We start from the raw sequence: 14,814 nt of genomic DNA on the forward strand, positions 1-14,814 counted from the left end.
CGCCCCCCTGCAGGAGAGGGGAGCGTGCTCTGATCAAGTCAGAAGAGGGTGAGAAAAAGAGATCTCCGTCCTCCGTGTTTTATTCTTATATTATTATATAGAGTCGTTATTCATTTGTTTTAAAGCTCAATAAATAACAAAGAAGACCTTTGACCGGCACTTTTCTAATTTTGTCCGGAAGATTTAAACTTTAACGGACATCTTGACCGGCGAAAGAAAACCTAACTGAAACTCTGCCACACGGTCCCCTCGTTCCTTGGAAGAGGCGGAGAGGTGGGTGTTTGTCATCTGCTGGTGGACTAACCGGAGAGAATTACAGTGCTTGCCTCGGGGAGGGAGAACAAAAGCCACAGCGGAGAATAAACAGAAGGGTAACCATGGCAACCATGCGCGGGAAGTCTTCTTCGCTGCTTTTGTGGCAGACTACAGCGCCACTTACAGGCCTGGCATATGTACTACAGCGTCTCCAGCGCTTTCGAGCGGCAATGGCCGGCCGTGGCCCAACCCCACATTCCCCTGATAGGTGGAGACTTGGCCCAATAGCCGTAGCGCCACCGTCCTGACGTCAGGACAGTGTTCAAATCTGGATCAGTTTTTATCAGATCCGTTGCAGCCCCTTTTTTAGAGATTTGGATATGGAGGAAAATAGAGAGGGTTGTGTTTTCTGACACTTGGTGAGTTCCCTGGAACACCGGGGACACATATTCATGTATAAAAGACGTACAAAAGTGCATTTTGCATGATAGGTCCCCTTTAACTATTAAATACATTGAGTTGAGTAAAATACTTGGTTACTGATTAATTTAGGTTATAATATATTAAATAAATTGCAAAGCAAAACATGCTGTAATTTATTTATTTTGTATTTTTTAAAGGTTTTCAACCTGAAAGAATCCTAATGTGTCCTTGAAAAGTTGAAATAAAGAAAAGGAAAAAGGATTCCAGTTGTCCATGCGTCCTCTGTTGCCCCTCAAGCCTCTCAAATGTGGGCAAACACTCAAATAAATGCCAAAAACCCAGAGAACTTGACAATACTTATCAGAATAAAAGTATGTTAAATAACACTGCTACCTAGTTAATAACTCACTCAGTGGAGGCTCGTCCATTGAGGAAAGGGAGGACCATCCTCCCTAAAATTTCAGAAAAATTTTTACTTTGAAGAGAACAATAAATGCACCTCAATTTAAAAGATAAGTCTGTTAAAATACAGATAATAGCCCTGACTTTTAACATGGGACTGAAATGGGGCTAGAGACGACGATCCTCCCTTTGGGCGGGTCTATCCAGAGGCTCTGGATTGGGCGCCTATATCATCAGTGAACCAATCAGCGGATCTGACTGGGCATCAGAGTGTTGATGGGGAGGGTTATCAGCGATATCAGAGTTTTTTCTGAACCGGAGAACAGGGGCGCTGCGCCCTCTTACCAAAATCAATTCCTTGAATTAGGCTTTGATTATGTTCTGGCCCGCCATCTTGTGGCTCAGCAAAAAATTGGCCCACGGCCAAACTTACTTGCCTACCCCTGATGTATTGTATGCAAAATCCACCATTGCCCCGAAGTATACTTGTATCCTGCTGAAGTGTGTTCCAGGTTGAGGGGGCAGAGTATGATATGGCTTTTTTCCCAAGCTCCGTGCGTACTGAGGGGACGGACAGAGTGATGTAATTTTGAGATCGTAGTCTATAGCTGTACTGTTTGTGTGATATGTAAGTGGATATGTAGAGGGGCAGCAGTCCAAGCACAGCGGTATAGATGAGTTTGTACCAGTGCAGTGATCTGCGCATTGATAGTGATGTCCAGTTAACTAAAGAGTACAGCGTGCAATGGTGTTTGAGGGGTTTACAGTTGGTTATGAACCTCAGAGCCCCATGGTAAACAGCGTCCAGCAGATGAAGGGAGTGAGCTGAGGCGTTCATGTACACAACATCCCCGTAGTCCAAGAGCGGGAAACATGTGGCAGCTCCAAGCCGTTTCCTAGCACTTGTGGAGAAGCAGGCCTTGTTTCTAAAAAAGAATCCCAGTTTTAATATCAGTTTCCTTAAAAGATAGTCAATCTTAGTAGTCATAGATAGTCAATAGTCAAGTTTCTGTAGGTGTGAAAAGCTTCAATGGGGTTATGCTGGGCAGACATGATGCAGGGAAGAACAGTTGGTAACTTTTTCTTCTTGGAAAACAACATGACTTTTGTCTTGTCTGAATTCAACACCAACCTGAGGTGGAAAAGGTGTGACTGTAAAGTGTCAAAAGCAGACTGCAGACGTTCAAATGCAAGGGCGGCAGTGCTAGCACAACAGTATAGATCAGTATCATCTGCATATATATGTACAGAGGCATCAATATTTTGATGCACATCATTTATATAAATTGTAAACAGGGTGGGTCCCAAGACCGAACCTTGAGGAACACCTCTGGGCACATTAAGAAAGCTTGAGGAGAGACCGCTGAATTGTACACATTGCTTGCAATTTGAAAGATAGTTTGAAAACCAACCAACAGCTAGGTCAGACAGGCCTATATGGGATAACTTCTGGCATAGAATGCCATGGTCCACAGTATCAAATGCCTTGGATAAGACTATAAAAAGGGCAGCACAGTAGCTCTTTGCGTCCAAGCCTTCAACAATGTCATTCACTACTTTCAAAGCAGCTGTTACTGTACTGTGCTGCTTCCTAAAGCCTGACTGGTGAGGAGATAGAATGTTGTTCAAGCTTAAATATTCTTTGATTTGATCATTCACCAGCCTTTCAAGTACTTTAGCTAAAATAGAGAGCTTGGAAATTGGTCTGTAATTATTCATCAGCATGGAATCACCACCTTTCAATAAGGGGAGAACATTTGCAGTTTTCCAAACATCTGGAATGACATTGTTTGTTATAGAAAGATTAAAAACATGACACACTGGTTGGGCTATAATATCTGCAGCTAGACGTAAGAAACAAGGGGGGAGATCGTCTGGGCCTGCTGATTTATTGGGGTCTAGGCCCTTTAGAGCCTTACAAACCTCCCCAACAGAGAAAAGGTCGAAGGAGAAAGTGTGGCTACTGGAAAAAGTTATGTAACATCTAATGTAAACATGAATGGACCAAGGATAGACCCCTGTGGAACCTCTTTCTGAGGGTAAAATGGCCTGAATGAGTACAGTCAGCATTGGTAATAGTTTATGGTTCAAAGCGACGCTCTATCTAGCTTATGTGAGACTAAAGGCTCTATACACACACTTTTAGAAATCAGTAGGCTTTAGCTTGTTGTTCAATTACCACATATTTATAACATTATTACATTTAAGTGACTGTGGTGCCTTGTTCTTTAGGGAGCTTTGTGTGTGTTTTTGCTGTGGAACGAAATACAAGTTGACAACTGAAGTGCATGCATTTGAATATTATTGAGAACATTTGAACAACTTTTAAAATCCACACAACATCTTTTAACAGTGAGTTGTGTCAAACAGTCCACCTCACTCTTTCTGAACAGTCTCAGTGCACTAGTGAAGGTTTTCTCCCATGTGGTCTGGTTCTCTGAAACTCTTCTCAGAGTGAGCACAGACGTCAGGTTTTTCTCCAGTGTGGGTAGGCTGGTGGAGCTTCACACTGTATGAGTCACTGAACTCTTTCTCCCACTGGTCAAAGGAGTGGGTTCGCTGGTGGCGCTTCAATGAGCGTGAGGCCGTGAAACTTTTCTCACACTGGTCACAGGAGTAGGGTTTTTCTCCAGTGTGGGTTCGCTGGTGGACCTTCAATGAGCCTGACTGTTTAAAGCTCTTCTCACACTGGTCACAGGAGTAGGGTTTTTCTCCAGTGTGGGTTCGCTTGTGAATCTTCAAATCGCCTGACTGGCTAAAGCTCTTCTCACACTGGTCACAGGAGTAGGGTTTTTCTCCAGTGTGGGTTCGCTGGTGGACCTTCAATGAGCCTGACTGGCTAAAGCTCTTCTCACACTGGTCACAGGAGTAGGGTTTCTCTCCAGTGTGGGTTCGCAGGTGAATCTTCAAATCGCCTGACTGGCTAAAGCTCTTCTCACACTGGTCACAGGTGAAAGGTTTTTCTCTAGTGTGGGTACGTTTGTGGTGCTTCAAAGTCCCTGAACTCCAGAAACTCTTCTCACACTGGTCACAGGTGTATGGTTTTCCTATCGTGGCTGTAGACTGATGTTGATCCAGCTGTTCTCCGATGATACTCTTCTCCCCATCATCATAAAGTCTATCTGGGTCTTTGCAGGTCTCTTCCTATAAAACAAAACAATAAATCAACAGAGAAAGTGACACAAGTGTATTAGAGGACACATATGAATGTCTTGATGCAAGTTAAAAATGGACGTGACAGAAGTAAAGTAAGGTTTTTAATGAAACTCGAGAATGCATTCTGACTCGTCGTAGCCTAAAATACCACTGAATAAAGGAAGAAGTATAAATACCTATTAACTTGATACAACAAAATAACAAAGACGCACTGATTGGTTGATTGATTCGGACTGATTTGTTTTTTAAATAAATACAAAGGGGTTGGCTCTCACAGACACTAAAAGGGTTGAAGCACACAAACTCGTTTCATTGTTTTATAAATTAGTTATAGTATCCAGGTATCACTAGCTATTCAAATATCTACACCGTGAATTTGAAAATAATGAAAATTAAATGATCACATTATATCAGTAAATTCAGAGGTAGGAAGTACATTTACTCAGGTACTTGTACTTAAGTACAATTTTGAGGTACTCCATTTTATGTCACCTTGTACTTCTACTCCACTACAGTTCAGAGGTAAATGGTGTACTTTTACTCCACTACATGTATTGAATACCTTTAGTTACTTCACAGATCTGGATGAATGATGTGAAATATAATCAAGTGTTAAATCAGACTTTAGTTCCACCTGGAGTAAATTCACAAGCTACCCTGCAGTATACAAAGTCATTCAAACTAGCTGCACCTTTACCAGCTTTGAGAACACTTTAATGATCAATCATTATAAAACATATCATATATATTATTCTGAAATGGACCAATCTGCACAATGACTACTTTTACTGTCGCTACTTTCACTATATTTTGATGATCATACTTTTCTACTTTTACCTGAGTAACATTTTGAATGCAGGACTTTTACTGTAACAGAGTATTCCTACACTCTGGTACTTCTACTTTTACTAAGTACAAGATCTGAGTACTTCTACTTTTACTCAAGATCTGAGTACTTCTCCTTTTACTCAAGTACAAGACCTGAGTACTTCTACTTTTACTCAAGTACAAGACCTGAGTACTTCTACTTTTACTCAAGTACAAGACCTGAGTACTTCTACTTTTACTCAAGTACAAGATCTGAGTACTTCTACTTTTACTCAAGTACAAGATCCGAGTACTTCTCCTTTTACTCAAGTACAAGATCTGAGTACTTCTCCCACCTCAGAGTAAATGTGAATGATCAGATGTTACCATCTCCTTGTATATGCTACTGTAGCTTTAGCACTCACTATTTGCTACAGGTGACTTCCTGTTTACATCTTTGATTGATTTTGCCAGATGTTTCCTAGCAACCAATATGATTCACTCAGTATAACGAACGCTTGTTCAATTCTTCATTGTTTAGACTCAAATGCAACCATGTAAACAATTCTGAAAACTTAAATCAACAGGACTCTAGACTGCTAAACTTTAAACATAATTTCATTGTTTTCACTCAAATATGAATAATTATTTAACCAGGATTTTCACTTTTCATTTCATTTCAAACCTTTATTTATCCAGGTGTATCCCATTGAGATCATTGATCTCTTTTTCAAGGGAGACCTGCTCAAGTAGGTTCCACATGAAACATAAAAACTTTTAAAAGTTAAAGTAACTTACCTCTGCTGATGAACTCTTTCTGCTGCTTGTGTTATCGTCTACCTGAAGTTCAGCCATCTGCAATAACAGAGATTACCACATTACTTATTAGCAAACCACAGGAATTAAAATAAACATTTAGTGTTTTTCTAAATGTTAACATTGAGACCATTAATTTGACAAAACAATCACTACCACAAAGCTCAAAGAGAGATGGAGTCCATCCAGTTACACACTTGCACATCTGACACAAAATAGAGACATATCTTGTTGTGCTTTATGCTGTGTTCACACCGGACGCGATGCGACGTTTGGGGGCGGCGCGATTACATGTAAAGTCAATGCAGAGACGTGGACAGACGCGAATTCGCTCCGACGGCGCGCATGAAGCGGTGGACGCGGCGCGAATCACACGATTGAGGCGATTGAACGGTGCCGCGTTAAACGCGAGAGTTCAATTTTTTCAACTCGAGCGTCAAATTCACATGACGCGTTCTCGCGGAAGCCAATCAGCGGTGAGGATCTCAGCCGCCGTCACTGACGTTCAACCACACAACATCAGCCGTTAGCTGTTAGCAGTTAGCACACAGAGCTCACAGCTCCTCATATCTGTTCAGAAACTGGACAAAAGTTAAACAAGTACAAACCACAGACTGTCTGTGCCATGGCGAATACAGTCGCTGCTTATTTATGTCTGTAGGCCGTTGTTAGGTGTGGAATGAGCATATACAACGTTAGCTTAGCCTGGTTGACCCGATCTTCATTCAGAAAACAAGCATTTTAAAAGGTGTTTTGCCTGCCGTCTTGTCTGCAGACTTGTCAAAGCATTAATTCATGGTTGTTACTAGCCGGTATCAGTATGTTGTTACTTCGGCATCATTTAGAAACGTGTATTACAATTTAATCACGGTAAAATATGTTCATTTGTTGTAGTTGTAGCTCCCGAGCCAGCGCGTCTTGTTTGAATGATGCGAGTAAACACAGCTGGCAGCCGCGGTGAACCTCCAGCGTTTAGAGCGATGCGATAGGAGCGATTAGAGCGAAGCAAATAGTCGCATCGCGTCCGGTGTGAACGCAGCATAATGCTGCGTTCACACCGGACGCGATGCGACTATTCGAGCTGTGAGCTCTGTGTGCTAACTGCTAACAGCTGATGTGTGGTTGAACGTCAGTGACGGCGGCTGAGATCCTCACCGCTGATTGGCTTCCGCGAGAACGCGTCACGTGAATTTGACGCTCGAGTTGAAAAAATTGAACTCTCGCGTTTAACGCGGCACCGTTCAATCGCCTCAATCGTGTGATTCGCGCTGCGTCCACCGCTTCATGCGCACCGTCGGAGCGAATTCGCGTCTGTCCACGTCTCTGCATTGACTTTACATGTAATCGCGCCGCCCCCAAACGTCGCATCGCGTCCGGTGTGAACACAGCATTAGCATGAAGTTATCTAAAAAAAGACTCATAATTGACATTAATGCTGCGTTCACACCGGACGCGATGCGACTATTCGCTTCGCTCTAATCGCTCCTATCGCATCGCTCTAAACGCTGGAGGTTCACCGCGGCTGCCAGCTGTGTTTACTCGCATCATTCAAACAAGACGCGCTGGCTCGGGAGCTACAACTACAACAAATGAACATATTTTACCGTGATTAAATTGTAATACACGTTTCTAAATGATGCCGAAGTAACAACATACTGATACCGGTTAGTAACAACCATGAATTAATGCTTTGACAAGTCTGCAGACAAGACGGCAGGCAAAACACCTTTTAAAATGCTTGTTTTCTGAATGAAGATCGGGTCAACCAGGCTAAGCTAACGTTGTATATGCTCATTCCACACTCACAACAACGGCCTACAGACATAAATAAGCAGCGACTGTATTCACCATGACACAGACAGTCTGTGGTTTGTACTTGTTTAACTTTTGTCCAGTTTCTGAACGGATATGAGGAGCTGTGAGCTCTGTGTGCTAACTGCTAACAGCTAACGGCTGATGTTGTGTGGTTGAACGTCAGTGACGGCGGCTGAGATCCTCACCGCTGATTGGCTTCCGCGAGAACGCGTCACGTGAATTTGACGCTCGAGTTGAAAAAATTGAACTCTCGCGTTTAACGCGGCACTGTTCAATCGCCTCAATCGTGTGATTCGCGCTGCGTCCACCGCTTCATGCGCGCCGTCGGAGCGAATTCGCGTCTGTCCACGTCTCTGCATTGACTTTACATGTAATCACATAATGCTGTGTTCACACCGGACGCGATGCGACGTTTGGGGGCGGCGCGATTACATGTAAAGTCAATGCAGAGACGTGGACAGACGCGAATTCGCTCCGACGGCGCGCATGAAGCGGTGGACGCAGCGCGAATCACACGATTGAGGCGATTGAACGGTGCCGCGTTAAACGCGAGAGTTCAATTTTTTCAACTCGAGCGTCAAATTCACGTGACGCGTTCTCGCGGAAGCCAATCAGCGGTGAGGATCTCAGCCGCCGTCACTGACGTTCAACCACACAACATCAGCCGTTAGCTGTTAGCAGTTAGCACACAGAGCTCACAGCTCCTCATATCCGTTTAGAAACTGGACAAAAGTTAAACAAGTACAAACCACAGACTATCTGTGTCATGGTGAATACAGTCGCTGCTTATTTATGTCTGTAGGCCGTTGTTATGAGTGTGGAATGAGCATATACAACGTTAGCTTAGCCTGGTTGACCCGATCTTCATTCAGAAAACAAGCATTTTAAAAGGTGTTTTGCCTGCCGTCTTGTCTGCAGACTTGTCAAAGCATTAATTCATGGTTGTTACTAACCGGTATCAGTATGTTGTTACTTCGGCATCATTTAGAAACGTGTATTACAATTTAATCACGGTAAAATATGTTCATTTGTTGTAGTTGTAGCTCCCGAGCCAGCGCGTCTTGTTTGAATGATGCGAGTAAACACAGCTGGCAGCCGCGGTGAACCTCCAGCGTTTAGAGCGATGCGATAGGAGCGATTAGAGCGAAGCGAATAGTCGCATCGCGTCCGGTGTGAACGCAGCATTAGTTTGTGCATTTTTTAAATAAATGCAGCTTTAAAATGAGGTAAAGCTATATATTACAAATATAAATAAAGACAATAAATCAGTCTTACTTGTGCAGAGGAAGCAGGTCATACATTTCAGTCCCAGTATCCAACATGCAGAACAACAAACTCTATTTTCATTAAATATCTAAATAAGTTTGAAAGAGTAAAATAAATCTCCCTCTGCCAGCCAAACAATAGCTCCCGTAAACATCACATAGAAACGACCCAGCTGCAGAAACGCTGTTTTTCTTACCGTTGATGTGTGAAAGTAGTTTCGATAACTCGTGCCGGTTGACGGACGTCTTCACGTGGGTCAGGTTTGAAAGATGCACTGGTGTTTCCATGGTAACACAATTCAAAGGTTCCAATTCAAGTTTTATTTTGATTTGACTTTGCTGTTGTTGTAGTTGTGTTATCTGTTCCTTCTAGCTTAAATAGAGGGTTGTGCTGTGTATGTTACTTTGATGTATTGTATGGGTCGGCAACAGGCGGCCCGCGGGCCATTGTTGGCCCGCCAGCAATATCGACAGTCGCACATATAGGCTATAATGTCCGAATAGAGAATCTACCTACACCTGAAGAATGCTTATTGTACTTTTATCTATGTTGAGAATGAATGACATACAGCACAGGCACAATCAGGCAGCGGGGTACACTGACGTCAATTAAAGCACTTATTTAAAGGACACCTATCATGCTATATTTAAATGATATATTGTAGGGCCATACCTATATAAGGTGTATTTATACGTTTCTGTTTTCAAAATACCAAACAGATCATGCATTTTAGCCATGCCTCATTTCACTCTATTTGCTGTTCTCCAGCCCTGTTTTTGCAGGGGGCTGATTCTGTGAGCTGCAGCTGACCACGCCCCCCTGCAGGAGAGGGGAGCGTGCTCTGATCAAGTCAGAAGAGGGTGAGAAAAAGAGATCTCCGTCCTCCGTGTTTTATTCTTATATTATTATATAGAGTCGTTATTCATTTGTTTTAAAGCTCAATAAATAACAAAGAAGACCTTTGACCGGCACTTTTCTAATTTTGTCCGGAAGATTTAAACTTTAACGGACATCTTGACCGGCGAAAGAAAACCTAACTGAAACTCTGCCACACGGTCCCCTCGTTCCTTGGAAGAGGCGGAGAGGTGGGTGTTTGTCATCTGCTGGTGGACTAACCGGAGAGAATTACAGTGCTTGCCTCGGGGAGGGAGAACAAAAGCCACAGCGGAGAATAAACAGAAGGGTAACCATGGCAACCATGCGCGGGAAGTCTTCTTCGCTGCTTTTGTGGCAGACTACAGCGCCACTTACAGGCCTGGCATATGTACTACAGCGTCTCCAGCGCTTTCGAGCGGCAATGGCCGGCCGTGGCCCAACCCCACATTCCCCTGATAGGTGGAGACTTGGCCCAATAGCCGTAGCGCCACCGTCCTGACGTCAGGACAGTGTTCAAATCTGGATCAGTTTTTATCAGATCCGTTGCAGCCCCTTTTTTAGAGATTTGGATATGGAGGAAAATAGAGAGGGTTGTGTTTTCTGACACTTGGTGAGTTCCCTGGAACACCGGGGACACATATTCATGTATAAAAGACGTACAAAAGTGCATTTTGCATGATAGGTCCCCTTTAACTATTAAATACATTGAGTTGAGTAAAATACTTGGTTACTGATTAATTTAGGTTATAATATATTAAATAAATTGCAAAGCAAAACATGCTGTAATTTATTTATTTTGTATTTTTTAAAGGTTTTCAACCTGAAAGAATCCTAATGTGTCCTTGAAAAGTTGAAATAAAGAAAAGGAAAAAGGATTCCAGTTGTCCATGCGTCCTCTGTTGCCCCTCAAGCCTCTCAAATGTGGGCAAACACTCAAATAAATGCCAAAAACCCAGAGAACTTGACAATACTTATCAGAATAAAAGTATGTTAAATAACACTGCTACCTAGTTAATAACTCACTCAGTGGAGGCTCGTCCATTGAGGAAAGGGAGGACCATCCTCCCTAAAATTTCAGAAAAATTTTTACTTTGAAGAGAACAATAAATGCACCTCAATTTAAAAGATAAGTCTGTTAAAATACAGATAATAGCCCTGACTTTTAACATGGGACTGAAATGGGGCTAGAGACGACGATCCTCCCTTTGGGCGGGTCTATCCAGAGGCTCTGGATTGGGCGCCTATATCATCAGTGAACCAATCAGCGGATCTGACTGGGCATCAGAGTGTTGATGGGGAGGGTTATCAGCGATATCAGAGTTTTTTCTGAACCGGGGAACAGGGGCGCTGCGCCCTCTTACCAAAATCAATTCCTTGAATTAGGCTTTGATTATGTTCTGGCCCGCCATCTTGTGGCTCAGCAAAAAATTGGCCCACGGCCAAACTTACTTGCCTACCCCTGATGTATTGTATGCAAAATCCACCATTGCCCCGAAGTATACTTGTATCCTGCTGAAGTGTGTTCCAGGTTGAGGGGGCAGAGTATGATATGGCTTTTTTCCCAAGCTCCGTGCGTACTGAGGGGACGGACAGAGTGATGTAATTTTGAGATCGTTGTCTATAGCTGTACTGTTTGTGTGATATGTAAGTGGATATGTAGAGGGGCAGCAGTCCAAGCACAGCGGTATAGATGAGTTTGTACCAGTGCAGTGATCTGCGCATTGATAGTGATGTCCAGTTAACTAAAGAGTACAGCGTGCAATGGTGTTTGAGGGGTTTACAGTTGGTTATGAACCTCAGAGCCCCATGGTAAACAGCGTCCAGCAGATGAAGGGAGTGAGCTGAGGCGTTCATGTACACAACATCCCTGTAGTCCAAGAGCGGGAAACATGTGGCAGCTACAAGCCGTTTCCTAGCACTTGTTGAGAAGTAGGCCTTGTTTCTAAAAAAGAATGCCAGTTTTAATTTCAGTTTCCTTAAAAGATAGTCAATCTTAGTAGTCATAGATAGTCAATAGTCAAGTTTCTGTAGGTGTGAACAGCTTCAATGGGGTTATGCTGGGCAGACATGATGCAGGGAAGAACAGTTGGTAACTTTTTCTTCTTGGAAAACAACATGACTTTTGTCTTGTCTGAATTTAACACCAACGTGAGGTGGAACAGGTGTGACTGAAAAGTGTCAAAAGCAGACTGCAGACGTTCAAATGCAAGGGCAGCAGTGCTAGCACAACAGTATAGAACAGTATCATCTGCATATAGATGTACAGAGGCATCAATATTTTGACGCACATCATTTATATAAATTGAAAAAAGGGTGAGTCCCAAGACCGAACCTTGAGGGACACCTCTGGGCACAATAAGAAAGCTTGAGGAGAGACCGCTGAATTGTACACATTGCTTGCGATTTAAAAGATAGTTTGAAAACCAACCAACAGCTTGGTCAGACAGGCCTATATGGGATAACTTCTGGCATACAATGCCATGGTCCACAGTATCAAATGCCTTGGATAAGTCTATAAAAAGGGCAGCACAGTAGCTCTTTGCATCCAAGCCTTCAACAATGTCATTCACTACTTTCAAAGCAGCCGTTACTGTACTGTGCTGCTTCCTAAAGCCTGACTGGTGAGGAGATAGAATGTTGTTCAAGCTTAAATATTCTTTGATTTGATCATTCACCAGCCTTTCAAGTACTTGAGCTAAAATAGAGAGCTTGGAAATTGGTCTGTAATTATTCATCACTATGGGATCACCACCTTTCAATCAGGGGAGAACATTTGCAGTTTTCCAAACATCTGGAATGACATTGTTTGTTATAGAAAGATTAAAAACATGACACACTGGTTGGGCTATAATAGCTGCAGCTAGACGTAAGAAACAAGGGGGGAGATCGTCTGGGCCTGCTGATTTATTGGGGTCTAGGCCCTTTAGAGCCTTACAAACATCCCCAACAGAGGTCGAAGGAGAAAGTGTGGCTACTGGAAAAAGTTATGTAACATCTAATGTAAACATGAATGGACCAAGGATAGACCCCTGTGGAACCTCTTTCTGAGGGTAAAATGGCCTGAATGAAGTACAGTCAGCAACTGGTAATAGTTTATGGTTCAAAGCGACGCTCTATCTAGCTTATATGAGACTAAAGGCTCTATACACACACTTTTAGAAATCAGTAGGCTTTAGCTTGTTGTTCAATTACCACATATTTATAACATTACAGTTAAGTGACTGTGGTGCCTTGTTCTTTAGGGAGATTTGTGTGTGTTTTTGCTGTGGAAAAAAATACAAGTTGACAACTTAAGTGCATGCATTTGAATATTATTGAGAACATTTGAACAACTTTTAAAATCCACACAACATCTTTTAACAGTGAGTTGTGTCAAACAGTCCACCTCACTCTTTCTGAACAGTCTCAGTGCACTAGTGAAGGTTTTCTCCCATGTGGTCTGGTTCTCTGAAACTCTTCTCAGAGTGAGCACAGACGTCAGGTTTTTCTCCAGTGTGGGTAGGCTGGTGGAGCTTCACACTGTATGAGTCACTGAACTCTTTCTCCCACTGGTCAAAGGAGTGGGTTCGCTGGTGGCTCTTCAATGAATGTGAGTCCGTGAAACTTTTCTCACACTGGTCACAGGAGTAGGGTTTTTCTCCAGTGTGGGTTCGCTTGTGAATCGTCAAATAGCTTGACTGGCTAAAGCTCTTCTCACAGAGGTCACAGGAGTAGGGTTTTTCTCCAGTGTGGGTTCGCTGGTGGCGCTTCAATGAGCATGAGTCCGTGAAACTTTTCTCACAGAGGTCACAGGTGAAAGGTTTTTCTCCAGTGTGGGTTCGCTTGTGAATCGTCAAATAGCCTGACTGGCTAAAGCTCTTCTCACACTGGTCACAGGTGAAAGGTTTTTCTCTAGTGTGGGTACGTTTGTGGCGCTTCAATATCCCTGATCTGCAGAAACTCTTCTGACACTGGTCACAGGTGAAAGGTTTTTCTCCAGTGTGGATTCTCCGGTGGTGCTTCAATGAGCTTGACTGGCTAAAGCTCTTCTCACACTGGTTACAGGAGTAAGGGTTTTTCTCCAGTGTGGGTTCGCATGGTGAATCTTCAAATCGCCTGACCTGCTAAAGCTCTTCTCACACTGGTCACAGGTGAAAGGTTTTTCTCTAGTGTGGGTACGTTTGTGGTGCTTCAATATCCCTGAACTCCAGAAACTCTTCTCACACTGGTCACAGGTGTGTGGTTTTCCTATCGTGGATGTAGACTGATGTTGATCCAGCTGTTCTCCGATGATACTCTTCTCCCCATCATCATAAAGTCTATCTGGGTCTTTGCAGGTCTCTTCCTATAAAACAAAACAATAAATCAACAGAGAAAGTGACACAAGTGTATTAGAGGACACATATGAATGTCTTGATGCAAGTTAAAAATGGACGTGACAGAAGTAAAGTAAGGTTTTTAATGAAACCCGAGAATGCATTCTGACTCGTCGTTAGGGATGCCAGCGATTATTCGATTTTTCGAATATTCGTTACAGTCTCCATAATCGAAAATTATTTTTAAAATTCGATTTTATTTATATATATTTTTATTATTATTTATGTTTTTCTTTTTTTTCCTGGCTTAGTTTCAACCAAAATAATCGAATAATCGATTAATATTCGCCAGGGCTGTCCGATTTTCGAATTTGATCATGGTCAGTTTCTGGCATCCCTAATCGTCGTGGCCTAAAATACCGCTGAATAAAGGAAGAAGTATAAATACCTATTAACTTGATACAACAAAATAACAAAGACGCACTGATTGGTTGATTGAGTCGGACTGATTTGTTTTTTTAAATAAATACAAAGGGGTTGGCTCTCACAGACACTAAAAGGGTTGAAGCACACAAACTCGTTTCATTGTTTTATAAATTAGTTAAATTCAGAGGTAGGAAGTACATTTACTCAGGTACTGTACTTAAGTACAATTTTGAGGTAATTGTACTTTACTTGAGTATCTCCATTTTATGCTACTTTG

The 14,814-nt window shown here is 42.7% G+C and overlaps 1 pseudogene; it reads right to left on the reverse strand.

Moving 5' to 3' along the window:
* The window catches only part of LOC117475916, a 37,920-nt pseudogene that overhangs the window by 3,492 nt on the left and 19,614 nt on the right, over positions 1–14,814 (reverse strand).

Source organism: Trematomus bernacchii, unplaced genomic scaffold (genome assembly GCF_902827165.1).
Source record: "Trematomus bernacchii unplaced genomic scaffold, fTreBer1.1, whole genome shotgun sequence".
In the NCBI taxonomy this organism is placed as follows: domain Eukaryota; kingdom Metazoa; phylum Chordata; class Actinopteri; order Perciformes; family Nototheniidae; genus Trematomus; species Trematomus bernacchii.